This window comes from Polyodon spathula, chromosome 12 (assembly GCF_017654505.1).
Source record: "Polyodon spathula isolate WHYD16114869_AA chromosome 12, ASM1765450v1, whole genome shotgun sequence".
NCBI lineage: Eukaryota > Metazoa > Chordata > Actinopteri > Acipenseriformes > Polyodontidae > Polyodon > Polyodon spathula.
In genome coordinates this window covers 33088375-33110980 of record NC_054545.1, presented here as the reverse complement: position 1 = coordinate 33110980, position 22606 = coordinate 33088375, and positions in this window count along the sequence as shown.

Sequence of the window (22606 nt, the reverse complement as noted above, 5' to 3'; positions counted from 1 at the left end):
CATTTTATTAACCTTTAAGATGGTCATAACAATATTTAGTATTTCATTAAAATGGCATTAAAGTACAGTTGAATAGCATTGACATGCATGCTTGTATCGGTTTTTTGTAAAGCCGCGTGAAGATGGAGATACTCTTGTTACACCTTATTTTAAGGTCAACCTTTTTATATATGTTCTACTAGATTCTACATTTACTAACAACAATCTAAATATCATTTTAAAATCTTTTCTTTTCATGTATACTTTCTTTTTCTTCTCTGTCAAGAGACTGCTTATGGTGGAGTGTCCCACCCCTTTGTTTATTATTATTTTGTATTATGATTTATCTGTTAATGTGACAGAGAAAGCGGTCCAATATTATTATTATTATTATTATTATTATTATTATTATGTATTGTTTGGCTGGATGAGCGAGACGCCGTCCGCCAGGTTATTGTTTTTAATTTTAAAAACCTTGTGAGGATGCGTGACTGATCAGCTACTGATTTAACTAGCTGACAGTCACACATCCTTATTTAATCTCTTATAGACTATGGCCGAGGGGTAATAAGGTAATTAAATTAATAGCTAGTTAACCCCTCGGCCAGAATATAAAAACCTGCAGCTGTCTGCGCTCAAGGTGGAGTGAGAGAAGAGATGTAAGTCTGTAAAGAAAGAAACAATTGCTATATATGCTGTTTTCGCAACCAACATACTATTTGTTTACTATTTGTTTGTTTGGCCCTTGTGCCATTTTGGTGTGTTTGTTTAAATATTTTGTTTATTATTTAATAAAACGCTGGATGCTGTAGCGTCTCAGTTTGCCCCGCCTTTCCTCACTGTTTGGAGTCTGTGTTTCTGGTCTGACATCACTACTGCAAGCCACCCTTTCACACTGCTACACATGGATAATGATGGGTGATATTAGTTCTGTCACCCTCTGGATGCTATTAAACTTGTACCCCCAGAGGTTTCTGTGACATACTTAGATGTTTTCTTGCCTCCAATAAAAGAGAAGCTTATGTTCTCAAAAATATAATTCTGTCTACTAAATGGCTGAAACAGCACAACATACTAATACAAGATTATGTGATATGTGACAGGGTTATTATTTGCTCCACATTTGTTTCAAGAATAGCTACAAAAATTATAAACATAGACAACAGAGATCTCAACAAACATGTATATAAGATTCAAATGTTTCTTTTCGAAGTGAGGTGCTGGCCAAAAGACACGTAATATTTAAACAAGTGTCTCTGCATTAGTGAGAATTGTCTATTTGTGTTTTGAGATTACACTTGGTATCTCATATTGTGGATGTCTCTTCTGTTGCTGGCAAATAAAGCTTATTCTGAAGCTCTAACTGCTGACTTCTGAAGACCCAAGTTAAATGAGTCAGGACCTCACAACTTGCTGAACCATGGTAAAGATTAGAGGCGAGAGACCAAGTTCTCAGATCTAATGAGTATTAGAAACTAAACTCCAGTGAGGTCATCATTCACCACGCTTCAGTGCTACCCTTCCATTTCTGAATGTCATCGGTTTTTATCCAGTGAGATCTAAACTGGAAACACTGTGCCACAAGTTTTTTTTTTTTCTCCACTCTGATTAGACACAGCAGAGTGCATTTACTGGCGCTCAAGGTGGTAATGTGAAAAAAAGCCACAGAAAGATAGATGTGTGTGCAAAGTTTATTGTGAAGTGGCTGCTGATTAGAGGGGGTCAGAGGAGAATCACTTCAACGTGATTAAACACATATGTCATTTGGTCGGTACATAGAAAGAAGCTACAGTATATTGTCAAAAAGTATTATATAGTGCTCCCTCTCATTCCGCTAAAGTATTATATAGTGCTCCCTCTCATTCCGCTAAAGTATTATATAGTGCTCCCTCTCATTCTGCTATTAGGGTTACACATAGACCAAACAATTTGAAACAATGAATTAATCTAACATAGTCTAACTGTGAATTTACCCAATTAGTAGATTATTAAATCGTGAAACATCTGTACAGTAATAACATGAATATTAAACAGAATATTAGTGAAATGTTTTATTAAAATATTTAGAAACCATCACAAAAATAATGGGTGTTTTCTCAGATTTCCAATACTAAGCAGTTACTCTTAAAAATAATAATAATACAAAAAAAAAAAAACTGTACAAAAATAATAAACATGTTAGCAATAAAATAAAACATTCATGTGTATATAATTTATAAGCATATTGATCTCTAAATGTAATGATCTCACATATATAAATGTATTGAGCTGATGCTTGCGTTACACATTTTTCCTTCTACCAGGCATTGGCTGATGCATAGGTTAGTGATTAAAGGTTAGCATGTTTAGAAGATACTGGATAGTATATATAGTGCCTATAGAAAGCCTACACCACCTTTCAAAATGTTCACCTTTTGTTGCCTTATAGCCTGGAATTAAAATGCATATATATATATATATATATATATATATATATATATATATATATATATATATATATATATATATATATATATATATATATATATTCATTTATCTACACATCCTACCCCACAACTTCCAAGTGAAAAAAAATATTCTAGAAATTTGTAGAAAATGAATTAAAAATAAAAACTGAAATAGCTTGGTTGGGTAAGTGTCCACCCCCCTTGTAATAACAATTGTAAATTAGCTCAAGTACAACCAGACTCCTTCAAAATCACACACCAAGTTAGGTGGCCTCCACCGGTGTTGAATTGTAGTGATTCACATGATTTCAGGATAAATTCAACAGCTCCTGTAGGTTGCCTCTACTGGGTAGTGCATTTCAAAGCAAAGACTTAGCCATGAACACCAAGGTGCTTTCAAAAGAACTCCCGGACAAAGTTGTTGAAAGGCACTGATCAGGGGATGGGTATAAAAAAATATCAAAGGCCTTGAATATCCTTTGGAGCACGGTCAATATGATTATTAAGATGTGCAATGTGTATGGCACCACCAAGACCCTGCCTGGATCAGGCCGTCCCTCAAAACTGGATGACGAAGCAAGAAGTAGACTGATCAGAGAGACTACCAAGAGGCCAATGGCAACTTTGCAAGAGTTTTTATGGCCAAGACTGGTCAAAGTATGCATGTGAGAAAACAATATTCCAAGCACTGCACAAATCTGGCCTGTATTTTACTCAAGAAAACCCACCTTGAATCCTATTTGAAGAAAAAAAAAACACTCAGGAGATTCTGTAGCCATGTGGCAAAAAGTTTTGTGGTCCGAAGAAGCTAATATTGAACTTTTTGGCCTAAATTCAAAGTGTTATGTTTGGCACAAACCCAACACAGCACATCACCCAAAGAACACCATCCCTACTGTGAAGCATGGTGGTGGCAGCATCCCATGTTATGGGGATGTTTCTCATCTGCAGGGACTGGGGCACTTGTCAGGATAGAAGGGATAGTAAATGGAGCAAAGTACAGAGAAGTCCTTGAGGAAAACCTGCTGCCCTTTGCAAGAAAACTGAAACTGGGACGGAAGTTCACCTTTCAGCATGACAACGATCCAAAGCACACAGCCAAAGCTACACTGGAGTGGCTAAATAACCAAAAGTTAAATATCCTTGAGTGGCCCAGTCAGAGCCCTGACCTAAATCCAATCAAAAATTTGTGGCATGACTTGAAGATTGCTGTCCATCAATGCTCCCCAAGGAACTTGACAGAGCTTGAACAGTTTTGTAAAGAACAATGGTCAAATATTGCCAAATCTAGATGTGCAAAGTTGGTAGAGACCTATCCCAGCAGATTCACAGCTGTAATTGCTGCCAAAGGTTCTTCCACCAAGTATTAACTCAGGGGGGTGGAGACTTATCCAATTATGATCTTTCAGTTTTGTATTATTAATATATAATCTTTTTCTCAATAAAAACTTTTTCCCCTTAACAGTGTGGAGTATGGTGATAAGATAAGAGGAAAAAACTCCTCATTTAAATGCATGAAACTCTGAGGCACTGACACAACAAAATGTGAAAAAAGTTCAAGGGGGTGTAGACTTTCTATAGGCACCGTATATGCAGATCAACGAAAATGATGGCGTCTTTCTACCCTTGCATAATAATTCTATGCTATATTTTTTTTTATTGCCTGAGCGAAGATAAGATTACATCAAAATATTTCAACCTTACTTTCTGATGTAGCCCACAGAATATATTGAAATTTGCAGTTAATTTGCATTTGCGCAAAACCTTTAGACATTATTCTAGTTGAGTAAAAACAGAACTCTATTTCTATGACAAATATTATAATGATTACAATAGTAAAATGAACAATAAAAAGCAAGTTTTCTTTTTGAGAAGCATGTCCCAGGAGCTGTCAGCGTATCCAGAAAAATTTGCCGTGGGCGAAGTTGTTAATTGATCGAATGTTCTTACGTGCCAAAACTAAGGATTAAGACAACTACACGAAATGTTAGAATCATTCCAGATAAAGATTGCTATTGTATTACAGCATAAGTTTACCCTATAAAAGTCTGAACAAAAATTATTTTAAATGGTAATGCGACAGCGAGTCCAAAACAGAAAAACATGACCTTTTCAATTACTAGTTGGTAAACAGAAATATAGTCTGCATCATGCAGTGCATTCATAAGTCTCATCGTGTGACATACACAGAATTTAAAAATGTACCCAGTAATAAATTCAAGTTTTCAACACACATTCTTTGGAACATTGATATTCTGCTCAGAAAGCTTATAGAAGCAGGTAGGATTATGAGGGCCAGACCGCAAAAAGATTTGTGCTTGTATTACTAATTTGAGAAAGCGCAAACAGTCATGTAATTCTACCATATATATATTCACCACAAAATTAATTGTCTTTTTTTATTTGAAGATATGTAGGCAGCATAGATCCACTGTGCTGCAACATACAGTATTGGTCCACAATGCAATTACAACTGTTTATGTAGCGATACAGGACTAATGCAAATAGTTAGCCCCAATATTCTTCTTGCTTTGTAATTCCATGAAAAATGGTGCAAATTGCATTTTGGCGTAAACACTTTCATACAGTATCTGTCCCATTGATTTTAATATTCTGTCTCTGTTTACAGGGATTACATTATATGAATTGTATTGTATAAATTAAGTAATTGTACTTTTATTAAAGAAAACAAAATCAAGAACAGCAGCACATATAAAATAAAACAAATCAGTTCCTAAAATAATTAGAGCAGACACATACTGTATATTATATCGAGTCCTGACTTTTCACAAATTAACCTGTTTTCAGTTTCCCTAAATTAATGTATACAATTTATCTGTGCAACATAAAATGCTGCAGAGTTAAAAAGAAAAGCTATCGCTTTTAAGATATTCTCACAGCATTCTCACAGCCACCAGATTTCAAGTTTGATCTAGAGCTTTGTAAGAAAATGCTCTCTGGCATCTGTGTGTGGAGTTTGTTTTGAGTCAAAAGGCCATCTGATCTCAGTCACTGTCTGATCTCACTAACATCAGTGCTTGCCAGCAATTTTTAACAAAACAATGCGATCTTCTGAGCCAGCCCAGGCTGGAAAGCATTGAGCATTGCTTGTTAATAAAGTAGTGTTACTGGTCCAGTGTTAGGTATGACTCTGTAGCTGGCTTGTTTGTTAAATACATCTAGCAATAAACTATTATGACATTATGGGATGGCCAGTGAATCAAAAACCCTCCTAAGGGAGTAAGAGAGTGGTTTACAGCCACTCTATTAAGTGTAACAAAGACAGCAGTTCATGTACATTCATTAAAGTATATTGCATAAAAGAGGAGTGTGTTTAAACCTATACTAAACAGCTGAATTCATATTCATTCTATGGTGTTGAAAAATTATCCAACACTAGATTTTCAAACATTTTTAAATATATGAAATTATATTGAATAACAACACACAATCCGTTTGCCTCGAAAAGCCTGGGTTTGAATTTGACTTAGGTCACAGGTGAAATTAATTTGGCTATCTCAAGTTAGCCCTCAGTGGAACATTTTTATAAATATTTATCACCAAAGTCGCTACGCAAAATTGACTACATTGGAATTGTAAGCTACTTGCTTGAAACATGCTTGGGGAGCAATGAAAGGAATCTCATCAGCTGTCCAGGTTAAATAGAGAGGAATTCAGTCTACAAATCCTGCTGCAAATCCAGCTCTTTAATGAGCCCCACAACGTGTCATAAAAAAAAAAAAAATCCAACTCTTCCTCAGCCCCTCTTTCTATCTGCTGGAAGAGCAGACAGGAGCAATGCTCTGGAGGGCTGAGTTTCTGCAGTAGTTTATGGGAGACGTGAGATGGAAAAAGCCTGTGACGCTCTGATAAACTTGATCTCTTTCTATCATACTAATGTCACAGCAGGAATTATATTCAGCCCCAGTCACAAAAGATACCTAATCTCCATTGCAAAGTTGTTCTAGAGGCTTCTGAATGGTACAGGATTGAACTTTCTTTCTCGCATAACGGCTCAGTTTCTACATGGCAATCTCTAATACGATTATCTTTTAACATGCTTAACAAAAAGACGGCCAGGCCAATGCAAACAACTACATCCTGTACACTATATTTATAGCAGTGCATTCAGTCTGTCAATATATTATACTTTACACCAGAGCTGGGAGGGAGGGCAGGGGCAAATAATGTTTAGTTGCCATTGCCTTAAAAAGAATGAACTTAAATGCATGCGATCAAAAATATCCAAACTTACATGAGTGCTTCTGCACTCAATCACAAGGAAGATCTATACTGTTGAAACACAAAGGCTTTAAGAGCAGAAGCAAACCAGCAATACATATAATTCTCAAAAATAGGTTCGTTAAGCACTTTACTTAAGTTACATCACCAAACCAGGGGCCAAGCCCTCACAAAAAAGTAGTCCACAGCAATCTTAACGACTGCAACGAGGCAATGAAGAAGTGCAACCTATCTAGGTCTTATTTCTTCTACAAAGAAAGAAAAAGATAAAAGAAAATGTAGGCACATATTCAAATGTAGGGAAACAACATCCCTAGCCTTTTTATTGTCTATATTTGATCGTATTTCCCTCCACATAAAAACAAACCTACTGTGGCTACCATCTTTAAATGTCACTGCTTAGTTTCTAGTTTAGTGTGTGTTGAAATCGTATTCTAAAGCAAACAATTAAAACAAAACAATTCATCAATCAGCAGCATTGTGTAAAAAGTACAATTTAAACATATTTAGGCTAGAAAGATTCTTGGAATCTCATTTACATAGATATAAAAGAGTATGTAGCGGGGTTCCAAAAACTATATAGCGTTACACGTCCCCACTTGTTGCTATAACTGTTTAAATAACTTACCTGTCATTTTTATTTTTATTGTGCATAAAAACATCAAGGCAAATGTTGAATCATTGCTGATTAAAACAATACAAAACAACTTTTCAACATAGTGCTTACAAAGCAACCGGGCAGATTTAAAGAGGTACTCTTCTTTTACAAATGTACAGTATTTCCAAGTGACACAATACAACCTGTTTTCCTTCCGTGTATCCAATGAGTTACATCTTTTCAAAATGATTAGACATGACCTATTTGTCTGAGTTTGCATTTCTATCAGGATCGAAGCAACCAGGGCAGCAAGCTGAATGTTTTTTTTTTAATTAAACAGTTGATTTTTTAGGAATCAAGATAAGATTTAATGTATTAAATTGAGATTTTATTCAATATCAATGTCAATGTCTTAAATGATTAACACAAAATAAGGATATTCAAGCTTGGAAATGTTTTGTTCAGAGTAGCCCATCATCCGTGATAAATGGAGGAAGTCATCAGTAACAAAGCTTTGTTGGCATCATGATAGGCCCATACCAAAGCAGTGAGCCATTCATCCCATGCAGAAAAATAAAAGCAGCTTGCTTTAATGCATTGCACCTCTCCTCTACACTGATAAACACTTGGGAAGGAGGTGCAAAACCGTCTGCCACTGCTACCATTACACATCATCAATCCTGCCAAAACTCATTGCTATAGTTAATCTAAACTCCAAACTGTGCAGCAGTTAGTAATGGTGTCAGCCTGCTTTATCGGGCTTTGATTATCTTTAATAGTCCCTGGATGTCAAGCATAAAATGATGTCTTCCCAGACCAGGTTTTAAAAGTCTTGAAAGTACAATGTCTGCTATCTGCCTTTTTTTGAGAGAAGAACAACAAATCTGTCCAGCATGGTTAGAACCAATATTCTAAATCAAATAAAGTAAAATAGTTTTACATTTTTTTTTTCTAATTTCCCTTTCTGGTTTTATTGCTTTTAGAAAACTACTTGTGCAGGTTGCTGAAAGAAGACAAAAGGTCAAATTTAAATAAAGGCGGGGTACATATTATAAAGGTTTTGCTGAAGTTACTCTTTTTTTAAACAGATTTACTTGGGTCTTCTATAGTCCTTATTTTAAACAGTGGTGGTAAGACATCTAAGGGTCTATTACCAAACGTGATGCAGCAAGTGAATATCTAGTATGACACAACATGCCATGTAGTTTTGGTGCTATAGTGCTTAAGGGGAAACTTGGATGCTTTGGAAGACCTCTCTTTGAATAGAGGCCAGTCTTAATGTCTAGATGCATGTGTTACACTCTTCGAAACCTCTTAGTTGCCTCTGAAAATCTACCCCATAGTAACTAGGCAGAAATTTGAAAATAAAAACATAAAATTGATTACCTGTCTTCATACGTTAGCCAAACCACTTGTCAACCCCACAAATTAGCCAGTATTACAGATGTAGGGCTTATGGAGCATTACAGTATATGTTTAGAAATATGATTGCAACAATGGTTATATGAAGTTAGTTTCTTTGAGCTTGGGAACACTCAACGTAAATACCAAAATAATGTGATTTTACCAGAATAAAATCTGTGGTATAAATAAATCATGCACTGCTTGTCAGAAAGCTAATAAGCCATGTGGTACAGTTTTCACAGTCAACTGCAAAAAGTATAATGATAGGAATTCATCTTTGCAGGCTTGAGGTGACAGTGTGGGTGGGGCATATAATTTAAGGAAGATGTTAAACCAATTACTCAAGAACAAACAATTCGATATCTTAAATAAAATATCACTACCAAAAATGTTTACAGTTTTTTTCAAAAATAACTTAAAAAACTGTGTGATATCCCTCCTTTCAGTCTAATCGTTTATCTATTATTTTAATCAAAGGTTTTCCTTGAACGTTGCCTTTATTTTCTGACAGAGTGACTTGGGACACATTTTTTTTCCTGAAATAATTTGTCTCTGACAAAATGTCTTTTTCTATCTAGATAGAAAATAGGAGCTGTCCAGGACCAACAGACATAACACACTGGAAGCAATCTCTCAGCCTCTCCCTGGTGCATCCCTTTCTCCAGAATCCAACTGGGAATGTTTGTGCTTCAGACAGCAACAGCAGGGTTCCTACTCATGTATGAAGGACTACGGGCGACTTGCATGCTATTGAATCCTCACTGCCTGGGTGACACAGGGGGTTTTTGAATAAAAAGCATTTCTTCAGGAGTGAAACAGGCTTAATTAACTTTGGCCTCTGAATTGTGTGCAGTTCATTACACTTCAGCCAACAACGCCAGGCCACTTCTTCCAAAAATGCCGCAATAGGAAATTCACATTACCTGGAGGAGGAAAAGCACATATAGATCATATATTAGGAGGCTGTGTGGTTCAGTGGTAAAAAAAGGGCTTGTAACCACAAGGGCGCCAGTTCAAATCCTGGCTCACTCGCTGACTCGTTTTGTGACCATGAGCAATGCACTCAAACTCCTTGTGCTCCGTCTTTTGGGTGAGACATTGTTGCAAGCGACTCTGCAGCTGATGTATAGTTCACACACCCTGTAGCCTCTGTAAGCCGCCTTAGATAAAAGTGCCTGCTAAACAATCAAATAATAATAATAAAATAATAATGTATTTCAGTGAAGCTGCGTCTTGGTTGGTCCCTCACCACTACTCTCATTTTATAAAATAAGGAAGGACTGATACTATTTTGAATTAAGTGTAGCGACATGGGAGTGCCATTTAACTACATGCCATATCATTGAACAGTTAATGTATTATCTCATAAAATATACTAGAGATACTAAGATGGGCCAGTCGAAGCGCAAACATTTTGCATTTTCATGGTTCTCAAAGTGGGCCCCCACCTTCACCCCCAAATAAAAAATGTGTTTCTCTCAAAACGCTTTTCATAATAGCACAGCCCCTAGATAAACCAGATATGTTTGTCTGACATCGAGGAGTCTGGTTTAAAAAAATAAAAAATAAATAAAATGCACACACATATACTTATAGGTTTCACTCTATTTTAAATCTATAAGTCATTGTGCTGTAATAACACTAATGTAAAAATATAAATCTGTAATGTAGGCCGATACAGTATATAGCTGCCACAGTCTCCTAAAAGGACCCAGAGGCAAAATTATGCAGGGTGGACAATAGTTATGCAGGGTGGACAAATGTTAGGCTGATTCATGGAAAAGAAACACACACAGTAAATGAACACATTTTAATTTGTATCTTCAATGAAAAAAAACAAACTCAGTTTCCTAGCAGCTGTCTTCAAACCATTAATAATTGTAGTAATTACATTTGTTTTATTCTTTAATCTGCACTGCTATCTGCACTCATAATCAATATAGGTCAAAATTACTGAGGGTAAGGTCTGGATTATAACCTCCCACTTTATACTTGAAAGGGCGAACGTGGTCAACTGGACAAATAATGAAGCAAAAACATTAAAACAAAATGTCTACTTGCCTCTAGAGTTCAATGTGTTAGGCAGTTGCTCTACTTTTCTCAAATGGGATCTAGTTAATTACCATGTGATCATTATAAAGGTATCAATTAAGAGTCAGACATTTAGGTACTCTGTTTTTATTTATTTATTTTTCTTAAATACTATGTTGTTGTTTTTTTTTGGTTTACCTGCATTTATTGAGAGTAAATGTATTTATTGCTTATTTAAATTGTACTTCATATAGTCCCCTTTGATTTTCTTGAAAGCTATTTAAATAATACTGTCTGTTCTGAGTCCTTTCACATTTCAGTGTTATTTACAATGCTTATATGCCTTACAGAATTACCACAATGCAATGTCAGTCATGCTAACAGCAGAACAGAATTGCCATATCGATCTTCATTTTTATAGAGATACACCATAGAAAATCATTCTGCTAATCTTGTGGTGGGCTACTTTTTTCAACTGCTTAAACAGTATCGGGCATTGCTGAGGTCCTCTGAGAAATGATACAGGCAATATCATGACAAAAATGACCTTATTTCTACTTTCATAAATACTTTTATGAAGAATTTTCTTAGATGCTGTACACACACACAATTAAGCAGTTTATTCATAAACGATTTTTAAAATGTCTGTGCTAAGGAGACAGTAAAAGAAAAAGTTTCATCTCTGTTGGTTCCTATCCATGTTCTTTGTATTTGTAGTGATGGATTCTGTCTGTGCACTGAAGTTCTGCAGCATTCAGGCTGCAACAGTGGTGCAGTTTTCTCTCTTCTTGCTGAATAATATAACAGGAAAGTAGTACCTAGGTGTCTTAGCAACCATTTATCTTAGAGCACTGTTTAGGTGGTTTAAAATAGTGGCACTTTACTCACAGATGGTAATGTATTAGTGCATCGATAACATCACTCCATGAAGTTAATGCACTGCAGTATATCCTGTGAAACATGCTATGAGTGTGTGTGTGTGTGTGTGTGTGTGTGTGTGTGTGTGTTTGGGTCATTGTTTTCTTCTTTGGGATCAGTAAACTAAGGCATGTTGTAGAAAGCTTGAGTTCACTCATCTAAAAGCAGTTTGTTGTAATTGCACTGTGAAGAACTATAGTTGGAACTGCAATTGCAGAGATCTGTAAAGGACTTCTAATAGTGAATCAAGCTGCTGGCTGCTGGCAGTTCTTACTGCAGTCTACAGCCCAATCTGCAACTACTGTACAATGGTACCTTTCTCCATCAAAACAAGTTGGAGTGATCAATTTCTACCACTGAACCTCTAGCTGAGGCTGACAGCCTCCCTGTTCAAACCGTTTTAACCTGGGCTGCTGCCTGTGGAAACGAACAGGAATGATTTTATTACCAGTAATAAAAGGCAATATGAAAACAATGCCCTATTATTTTTTTGTCATTATATCGCTCAATATATTCTCTTCAGATAACACATACACACACTCAATTATCAGTGTATTGTGTGGCAATGTGCCCTGCCCCTGTGTTTATTTGTGTGTTATATGTTGTGTGTTTGTGTTAGTGTTGGTGTATTCTATTTGGTTCACGCAATATAATGAGGGTTTTGAGCACGAGTGTTATAAAGTGTAATTTGTATTTAGGCATGAGGATTGCACAAATTACTTCACATTTAAAGTATTTAATAGTATGTGAGCACGGGAGTGCACAGATTAGTTCACGTTCTGGGATTAAAGTGAATAATTAATTGGTAATTGAATCCCAGCACAATTGTATATATAGATGCACGGAAACGGGTGAGATAGAGGAGAAATTATAATAATAGAAAACAATCAATTGCTACGAGAAGAAAAAAACAATTAGCGGAAATCTTACATTAGGCACGCACACTAAAATAGATTTTAGGTTTTGCAAAGAATACACAGCTACATACTTTAAAAAAATATTTAAATAAATGTTTCCAAGATTTCCCAGAATGGTATTCAACTATCATACGCAATGAGAAATCATTAATCATGAATGTATCATAAGTGGTTTAATGCAGTAACCTTGAAATAAAAGTAATTTCCTGTAACTGGTTCTTAAGAGTCAAGTGAATGTAATGGAATTACAGGGAGTGAAATGCTAGAGAGTCATTTTTGTGCACCTTTCTGATGACCGTACTTGTTTTGTGTAGTGTTCGTCCACCCTGTTTGTTAGCGTCTGTTCATTTTGTACATCAATTTATTTTGGCCTAAAGTGCCACTTCCTTTTTTGGTGTCAGTGTTTTTGTACAAACCTTTTATTTTCTGTTTGTTTAATTAAAACATGCAACAGTGCAATTTGCATAACTCACCTGTCTCTTGTTCAGTTCCTGGCACTGACATCACCACCACTACAGTCTGCCTGTCACAATTGCTGGTAGATATTGTTTATTAGATCAACTGGGTAACACTTTACATTGTGTATCTAATTACAGTGAATTTACATAGTAGTTACTTAGTAAATTCATATGCTTATAATTACACATGTATTTAGTAAGTACAATGAATTTAATGTGTAAATCTTATCGTATGATCCATCCTTAACCCTGTCCTAAACCGTTTTTGCATATAATTATGTACTTACATATATTGTGCAAAAAAGATCTACACATTAAGTACATTGTAACATGTAAATACACAGTCATTAGAGACACGTAATGTAAAGTGTTACCATTAACTGTTTTATAGAAACACATTATTAGATAAGTTTTGTTCCATAGTCTAGAATTAGGACTGAGATGAAATGCTGATTTCACAGCTACATTTCAGTCTTACTTCTTGGGGAACAGTTTTGTGAATCTCCAACCAAACTGTATTACTTGAATAAATTAAGAAGCATTCTGCATTTATCGTCAGTCATTAAAAAAAAAAAAAAAAACAAAAAAAAAAAAAAAAAAAAAAAACAATATCAGTGCTCAGTGATTACCATATCAGAAAGGCACACAAAAATGACTCTCTAGCATTTCACTCCCTGTAATTCCATTACATTCACTTGACTCTTAAGAACCAGTTACAGGAAATTACTTTCATTTCAAGGTTACTGCATTAAACCACTTATGATACATTCATGATTAATGATTTCTCATTGCGTATGATAGTTGATTACCATTCTGGGAAATCTTGGAAACATTTATTTAAATATTTTTTTAAAGTATGTAGCTGTGTATTCTTTGCAAAACCTAAAATATACTTTAGTATGCGTGTCTAATGTAAGGTTTCTGCTAATTGTTTTATTCTTCTCGTGAAAAGGAACCACTATTATGAAGGCCCTACCTATATATGAGGTAATGAGAAATTACGATTTTACAGAGTCATGTAAGCTGCTGGTTCAAAAAGGAAAAAAAAACAAAAACAAACAATGCATTTGTTAAAGTGTGCTCTAAACTAAATGTTATTTTATTTCCAGGTGATGTACAGTTAACAGGTTACCGTCTGCCATAGTGGTAACATTAAGTTGAATTATGATTGGATATTTTAATTTACAATTTAATTGACTAACTCCAACAAATAAGAACTTTCTAAAATTAGTGTCCATGTTTCCGCCTGTGGTATTAGTATCTTTGTCATGGATAGATAGAGTCATAATTATATATTCAATTTAGTTCTGTTTCTTTGTTGTGCGATGAGCCATTTATCAGCTTACTAGGTATACTCACCTGACAGCGTTTGATAGTACTGGCCGTAAGGCATATAATGAACAAATACATTTTATGTTGCGATCTGGGTTGTTTTCTGAAACACTAAATATCATATTGAACACTGGTCAATGCAATGACCAAAAAATAGACACATAATCAATTTAATTATTATGGAGTCTAAGCAAAATCCCTTTTATTGAAGTTAGCAATAATTCTAGTTGACATTAGATCATAACTATGGTAGAAATTAGAACCTACTCACAGAGTTTAAACTAAGAGTGTAAAGGGACAAGATGAACCAACGTCGGGCTGTACAACTATTTTGTACTGACAGCACACTGTTCTCAACTTTCCAGGCATAATAAGAGTGACCGTAGATTAATGCATTATGCTTAGGAGTCAGTGTGTCTGTCTCATATCTGAAGACTGAGATTCAGCTGAGTAACATAAAGACTAATTTATCTTTTCAAATAACACCTGGCTCTTTTACCATATCAGTCCTTTGGTCCTTGAACCTGCAAGGCAAATTTTCAATTACTTACAAACATCTTTGTGGAGAAGGTGGGACAGTAGATGAATTACAGTTTTTTTTTTAATGTGTAGCAGTCTTTGGATTGAAGTTGGATTTGAGTTCCATTACATGAAAGTATATTTTGAACTTCATGCTGATTTGAGCTCGGCTCTCGCCAAGATAAGCACCAACTTTGCAGTAAACGAATATGACCCATCTGCATCTCCATCCATTTGCGTTGTTTTCCATCTGATGATGTAGACATCCTTCTGTCTGGTGTTGATTGCTGAAGTGTAATGCTGGCTCCAGGGATCATTTCGCTCATTTTGCCTCCCCAGCGCATCTGCACACACAACGGCTGCGATGCTGGCTCCGGAGATAAACCCAGTGCAGTCTCCCCAGCGCATCAGCATGACAACCGTCTGGATTGAGCTAAGTAGGGTACATCTCTGGGGTCTTCAAGTGGGCACCTTCCATCCTCTGTGTTTCGTTGACTATTCCACGACACCTCAAGAGGGCTCAGCAGTGAGTCTGGTGTCCCAGCATCACCTCCCTCCATCCCCCACTTAGCTCAGCCCAGCTTACTTACCTGTACATCAGCGTTGCTTTCTTTCTATTGTGCTTGAGATTCCCATCCAGAATCTTTCCGTCTCAACCACAGCCAGTTGCTGCTCCTTTCTGCTGCTTCAGCTAAGTTCTTCACTGTGTGACGCAACTCTTGGCCACTGAACCCGACGTCTCTGAGAAACTGGGTTGTAGAGTGTGCCACAAATCCTCGACAACCCACCTCCACTGGGTAAACTTGGACTATCCATCCTCGCTGCTCCTCTTCAGCAGTTAGTTGAGCATACTGAAGTTTCTTCCTCTCATACGCCTCATCCACAGCATCTTCCCATGGCAGTGTTAACTCTACCAGATGAACAAGGCGTGCTGATCCAGACCACAAGACAATGTCTGGTCGAAGGTTAGTGGTGGCAATATCAGATGGAAAAATAAGCCGTTGACCAACATCTGCCAGCATCTTCCAGTCTCTAGCAGCTTCCAGTTGTCCTGGGCGAGGCTTGGTTTTAACACCTTTTCTTGGTGGTTGCTCTCCTGGACATAGAAATATTGTCTTTTGTGTGTAATGCTTTGATGGAACTGGTGGCAGTTTATTGGTCAAGTTACGCTTGTCTTCCAATGCTAAGGCCAAACATCGCAGCACCTGGTCATGGTGCCAAATAAACCATCTTTGGCTAAGACCCACCTTATATCCTGTCAAAATGTGCCTTAATGTTGCATGTGATGAACACAAAGGACATGAGGGATCCTCACCCACCCAGAGGTTTAGGTTCTGTGATGATGGGAGAACATCATACGCTGATCTGATGAGGAAACTGATCCTGCTCTGCTCCATTGTCCATAGGTCTTGCCAGCCGATCTTGCGTTGTTTCACACTCTCCCATCTCACCCATTCTCCCTGCTTGGCCTGGGAAATGGCCTTTACACACCTGATCCTCTCCTCCTGCTTTTGCACCTCATTGACTTCCTCTGTTGAGCTGGGGTTGCCTTGTGCCATGTAGGAGGAACTGAACTGAGACCAAAACCTCCTTTTCCATGCTGAACTTGCCCCAAAATATCTCCTATTCGAAGGGCAGCCTTAGCATCTTCCACAGCTTTCTTTGCAGTCCATTTTCTTCCAGTTTTCAACACAGGTGCGGCCTCCCTTACGCATTTGTCGCGTGAATCTACTAATGTTATTTCCAGTCTGACTTTGGCGCACTTAAACTCTTCAGTTAGAGAAGAGATTGGTAGCTGCAGTATTTCTTTACCATAAAGTCCCACTCTGCTGAGGCAGCGTGGAACTCCAAACCATTTCCTGACTTATGAACTGATTAAAGCTTCCAGCGTCTCAACTGTTGTCAGGGAAACCTCATACACAGACACAGCAGTCTTGGCAGTAGACCAAACTGAAAGCACCAGAGTTTCAGTTTGCCTGGTAAAGCGCTGCTGTCTATGTAGTGTGCTTTCAGTGCAGAATGTTTCATGAATTTTTAATGCTAATATGAAACAGTAGAACTTGGTTTAGATTCTTTCTTGTTAAGTACTATAGTGTCGATACTGCTGATTCTCTCCCAAAGGACTTGCCAGTGCGATGTCATGCAAAACACTGTAGAAATCAAACTCCAATGGGCAAATTGAAGCTATTGGAGATTTCCTCACCTGACACGTGTTCAAACGCGGAATTGCCCTTCAGGGAAAAAAGATGTTTGCCTCAGTGTGATTATCTTACAAATAGCCACTTTATCTGACTTGAGGTCTCTGGGAGAATAAATTACAAATGATGAATTTTTGTTTTTCTCTGAGTTAGATAAAAAAAAAAAATGTTTCCATGTTTGCCTTAATGGTATCTGTTATACTGTACTGTTTATTTCATGAAATATACTTAATATGTGCAATTGTCTATTATTAATGTAAAAACAAATATTTCAAAACACAGCACTGTAAAACTAGGCAACCTTACAGATGCAGCTGGTACACGATCATTGAACACAATGACTCACAGCTACACAAGCTGAAAGTATATTTATACATTTGCTATAAACAATCCATAGGCCTGTAAATATTTCTATGCAAACATCCAGCAGTGTCTGGCATCTGCTGTTTATGCATTTTTGTTTATTTGATTTCACAATATTTGAATATACAGAATTAATAATAATAATAATAATAATAATAATAATAATAATAATAATAATAATAATAATAATAATAATAATAATAATAATAAATACAAAATTATGATAATCAAATTACGAGGTAAGAAAAATATTTGAAGGTTTGGTGACCACTCCTTTTAACCCCATACCCTGGAAATGTTAATAAAACTAATAAATAAAGACCTTTAAACAGTCTTGGAATGCCTTACATTCATTAACTCACTTGGATCTACATCATTTCCTGTAGAGCTGAGGATATTACTTTAAAAATCATATGAAGAATAATTGTATGATAAGGCAAGAGCACATTTTTGGAGCATTTCTACATCTTTTATTGCTTGCTAATGAAGTTTTTTTTTTTATGGAGATTTCCTTACATATGCAGATGGTCTTGAATAATACATGGCAGTAAAATACATTTTTGAATCACAAACGGTAGGTTAACTTCAAAGGTGTATCATGGATTTTAATAACATTTTAATTCATAATTAACAGAATCTGAATGAAGTTCATATTTGATTCATTCTATTTGCAACTGGATATATTTAATTTATTTATTTATTGATTTATTTATTTAAATGACAAAGCCTCAAAATGTATAGCAGAATGATTCAGTGGAACACAATTCCATGAATAATTATCTAAAAATGTTATTAAAGGAGATAGCATTTAACATTTATTACAATATAATATAAATAATGAATGACTCACTGAAGAGTTAAAAAAAAATGTTTTTGTCAGATTTAATTTATTAAAAATGTCACGTCTAACTGCTATGGACCACACATGCCTCTGCTTTGCAGAATTTAATACTTCCAATACAGTGATTAAAAGGAAAAATATGTCCATATAAATCTCTAGGCCTACATGGATGACCTGCAGGAGTCAGGTTTATCACAGCAAACATCAGTTAATGTCAAACACTAACTTGACTGATTTGTTTGACATCTTTCTCCCAAGGTGTTGGTGCTTTAGAGAACTGTTTTAAGGAGTTTGGTTTTAACCACAGTTACCATTTGGTGCCAAGGGGAGGATATATTATGTAAGATTGTTTCTTAAGCACAAGCAACCTGCTACTCTACATACTTTGGTAAGGAGAAGATCACCATCTTGAGCCCAAGCTGCACTGTTATCACAATATTGCAATAGACCACTTACAGTACACCACCACGATCCCCAACTGATTTTGAACAGAGACAAGAAACAAAAACTGTACTGCAGTAAAAGGGAATGTTGACTGTATTGTGTCTGTATTACGAGGCCTGTGTATCACCATAACACTGAAAGACTATTTTTGTGCATACGATATGTCTGTTGCCCCTGGCAACTTCTTCATACCTTCAGATTTCCATTTAGATAAGCATACAAATAAAATAAATTTGATATCAGATGTTCGTTGTAATAAGATACTATTAAATAGTAGGAAAATGTAGTTTAACAGATTAATAACCAAACTACAATTAAGTCTAAATAAGCAAGAAACCCAATTATATATTCTCCAAAGGGGGCTCTTGTTATTTATACTCAGCAACAACACCCCCCTGGTGACAAGGCCTGCATTTATAAACTCTCTGACTCATACTATGCAACATGCAAATTAGCCTGCAGCCATATGACAGTGCCTGCATTTAGAAAAGGAGATAAAATCAGTTACAAAATTGTAGTCCTGGTGGGACCTCAAGCTCTCTCCTTATCTTGGTCGTGTATTACTATTATTATTATTATTATTATTATTATTATTATTATTATTATTATTATTATTTGGTGGACACCTTTATCCAAGGCATCGTAACCTGCCAAAATGCATTAATAATAATAATAATAATAATAATAATAATAATAATAATAATAATAATAATATATTATTATGTACTGTATGTTAAAATATGCCATTTGAAATCAAGTTAGAACCTCACGGGACTCCAAGGTCCCAGTCTGAGGTAGCATGTCAATATGTTTTTTAAAAAAAAAAAAAAAAAAAAAGCTGTTCTGTTCTCATATATACTCAATAAATGAGTTTGTTCTTCAGCTTGACAACAATACTTCATGACTGGAAGGGTTATCTGTGTCTAATGTATTTTCTGTGTATAGTAGACTAGGTATAAAGTCTGAGGTCTCATGAGCAACTTAACTTATTTGATGGCTACAACTATAACAATGAAGTACAGGTGACATGCTTTTGAAAATGCTTTGGTGGATTTCAGTACATTTCAGTAATAGCAGACTCCTATTGTGATTCGGGCGAAAGAGGGAAATAATAATACCTACTTCTGAATAGTATTTGTTATCGAAACATTAAGTATTCTTTTATGACACACTGTCAAGCATTTTCTTAGCATTTGGTTACTTAGTTTAAAAATGTGGCAAGAGGTTGCACAAATAATCCATGAAATGGCACACTATTGCATAATTTATACACAGTCCTTGTACTTTCAGGTTTCCTCTGAAGATAGTCCACCCCAGCAGATGAAAGGTTACCTTTGATACCACAGCCTGTAATCTCCAGGGCTTCTCAAAGCCATCCCTGCCTCTCCAGCTGGTCTCTTGCTAGAGGGACATGTTGGTGCGGGTGTAGTTTACAGTGCTCTCTGATAAAATAGCATACATTACCCACATCAAAAGCTTAAAATAAAAATACATCTTGTGCCATCAATCCAATAGACAAAATCACAGTGTGTTAGAAAACAAATTTCCTTTTTTGGTAATTAGGTATATACTGAACCACAGACGATATGATTCTAAAATAGTACTGGATATCATGTTATAATGCTCCTTCTTTTTTATATAGAATGCATCAATCATAGCAATTCCTGTAATGTGTGGCACAGTGGCTTTATAGAACATTGTGCCTGTGGTGCAATTATCAAAATTGAATTCACGATTCTATTGGTTGTTCTTCGGTCAGTAAAACAATGTGACCCCCAAAACACAAGAAAGAAGTAGAACAATACATAATTCTGAAACCCAGACTTCTAATGCCTTCTGATTCCAACTCCACAGAGACAGTATATTGTTTAATGTGACAATTTTATTGTAACATCCCACAGTTGAGTGCAATTCCTTGTGAAAAGGTTTTGAAGTACATACAGTATATACTGAAGAATTGAACAATCATTAGTAAATAGTATCAGAATTCCATTGGATTTGGCACTGCGGGATCTGACGCAGCTAAACCCACATATTCTGAGAAAATGCTACTTTGGTAGGTGACAGGTTGGATTCAATTAATCAATTCTTCTAACCCACAATTGCGGAACAAAAATATTTCTTTTGGGTCACACATTTATATTTTCCCACTCAGAAGACTACCCCAGACTGTAGTAGTGCTGGAAAGTGGCAAACAGTAATATCTTACACAAAACAAGCAATGCCATAGATATTACTGTGTCATTTCGCCACTATTGGTGGATCTTGATTTCTCCCCCAGGCCATGCACAGAAGTCATTAACAGCTAAATAAGGTTTTGATTGACTAAAAAAAAAAGAAAAAAAAAAGAAAAGAAAACTTCAAATAAATGTAATAGTACATTCATTATTTTGGACTGCAGGCTTTTCATATCCCAATGTATATAATGCATAAAACTTTATAATCACAAAATGTTTGCCCTCTTCCAATTGCTTCAAATAAAAAAGATGAGTTTAGTGAGAAGACCAAACAAATATATGGAATGTACCATGAAGTTATGTGCGTTTCCAATAGGAATTAAACAGGAGGTTTGTTAGTTCATAGGGTATAAATATTGGTTAGAAATTATGCATATTATACAGTAGAACTAATCTTGCTTTCATACTGCATGACAGGAAACTAGTGTATAATGTACTGTTCCTAATTTACAATGTTCCAATTGGATGATCATTTCCACACTGTGTTCCTTGTAAAAAATAAGGCTAAAGAATCAACCCAACTCATCCATGCCATCAAAGCCAATGAAAACAATGCTTTTCCCAGGCTTTGGGATTTAAGATGTTGTACTGGTAGATATACCAATAAAGAAAAAAAGTGCACACCTTTTGGTGGTGCAAATAACTATTCACCTGTCCCAAAAACTGATCATTTTCCTTTCATCGCATGACTGATTTGACAGTTCAAATGCTTTCTCTGTATTATTAGTTTGTTGCTCTGGGGCCCTTTGCACCTGTGGTCGTTTGTTTCTGTCAGGTATAGTCTTGCAATGCTAGGAAACAACATGTATATGATAGATTACTTTAAGCCATGCCATAGCAAATAATATTTCTACACATGAAGGGATATGGACAATGAGAAAATGACCGCTAGGGACAAATTCATTGGAAGGACAAGGCAAAGCTAGAGTGGGGTTGGGTCCAACATTGCAGCCTCAGTACAAGTATACTGTGATAGACTGTGATATACTGTGATATACAGTATGCTGATGGCCACTTACCTAAGATTATATTTATTTTTCGCAGCTTTTGTAAAGCATCAAGTTACAAAACAAGCAACACTTGCGATACAGATAACAATTGTGGAATTGTATACAAGTAATTGTGTTCAGATATCATTGTTTTTATTTTCTGTATTTTTTTTTTTAAAGCTGCTCTAATGATAGAGATGCCATGATTAAAATGTAATCCTAGGGTTAGTTTGCAAATCTTTTTTTTTTTTTTTTTTTTTTTTAAAACAACACTTTGAACAGTTTGCATCTGATGCTGCATTTACCTGATCAGATTTCATGCACATTGGAAACAGGCAGAGAAAAAAAAAAATTAAAAATGAATCAATTTTAATTTACAGGAATTTTTCATAGACAACAGAACAAAAGACCATAGTACATATTTTCCTTTTTTTTTTGGCCTGAAAAATGCATGCAGTAAATTGAAACCACTACATTCTATTCAAATATTTACAACATGTTTACATTTTATTACAGACCATATATTTTATAGCCCTGTCCATACCATTAAAGACAAGAAGTGATCACTTTAAGCTTTTACAGTCAGGTCTGTAATCCCAATATAATTGTGGAACTGAGTAAAAGAACTTAAGCTGCCTATATTAGCAGGCACGACTTCCTGATTAATATTATTACACTGTTTTATTCAT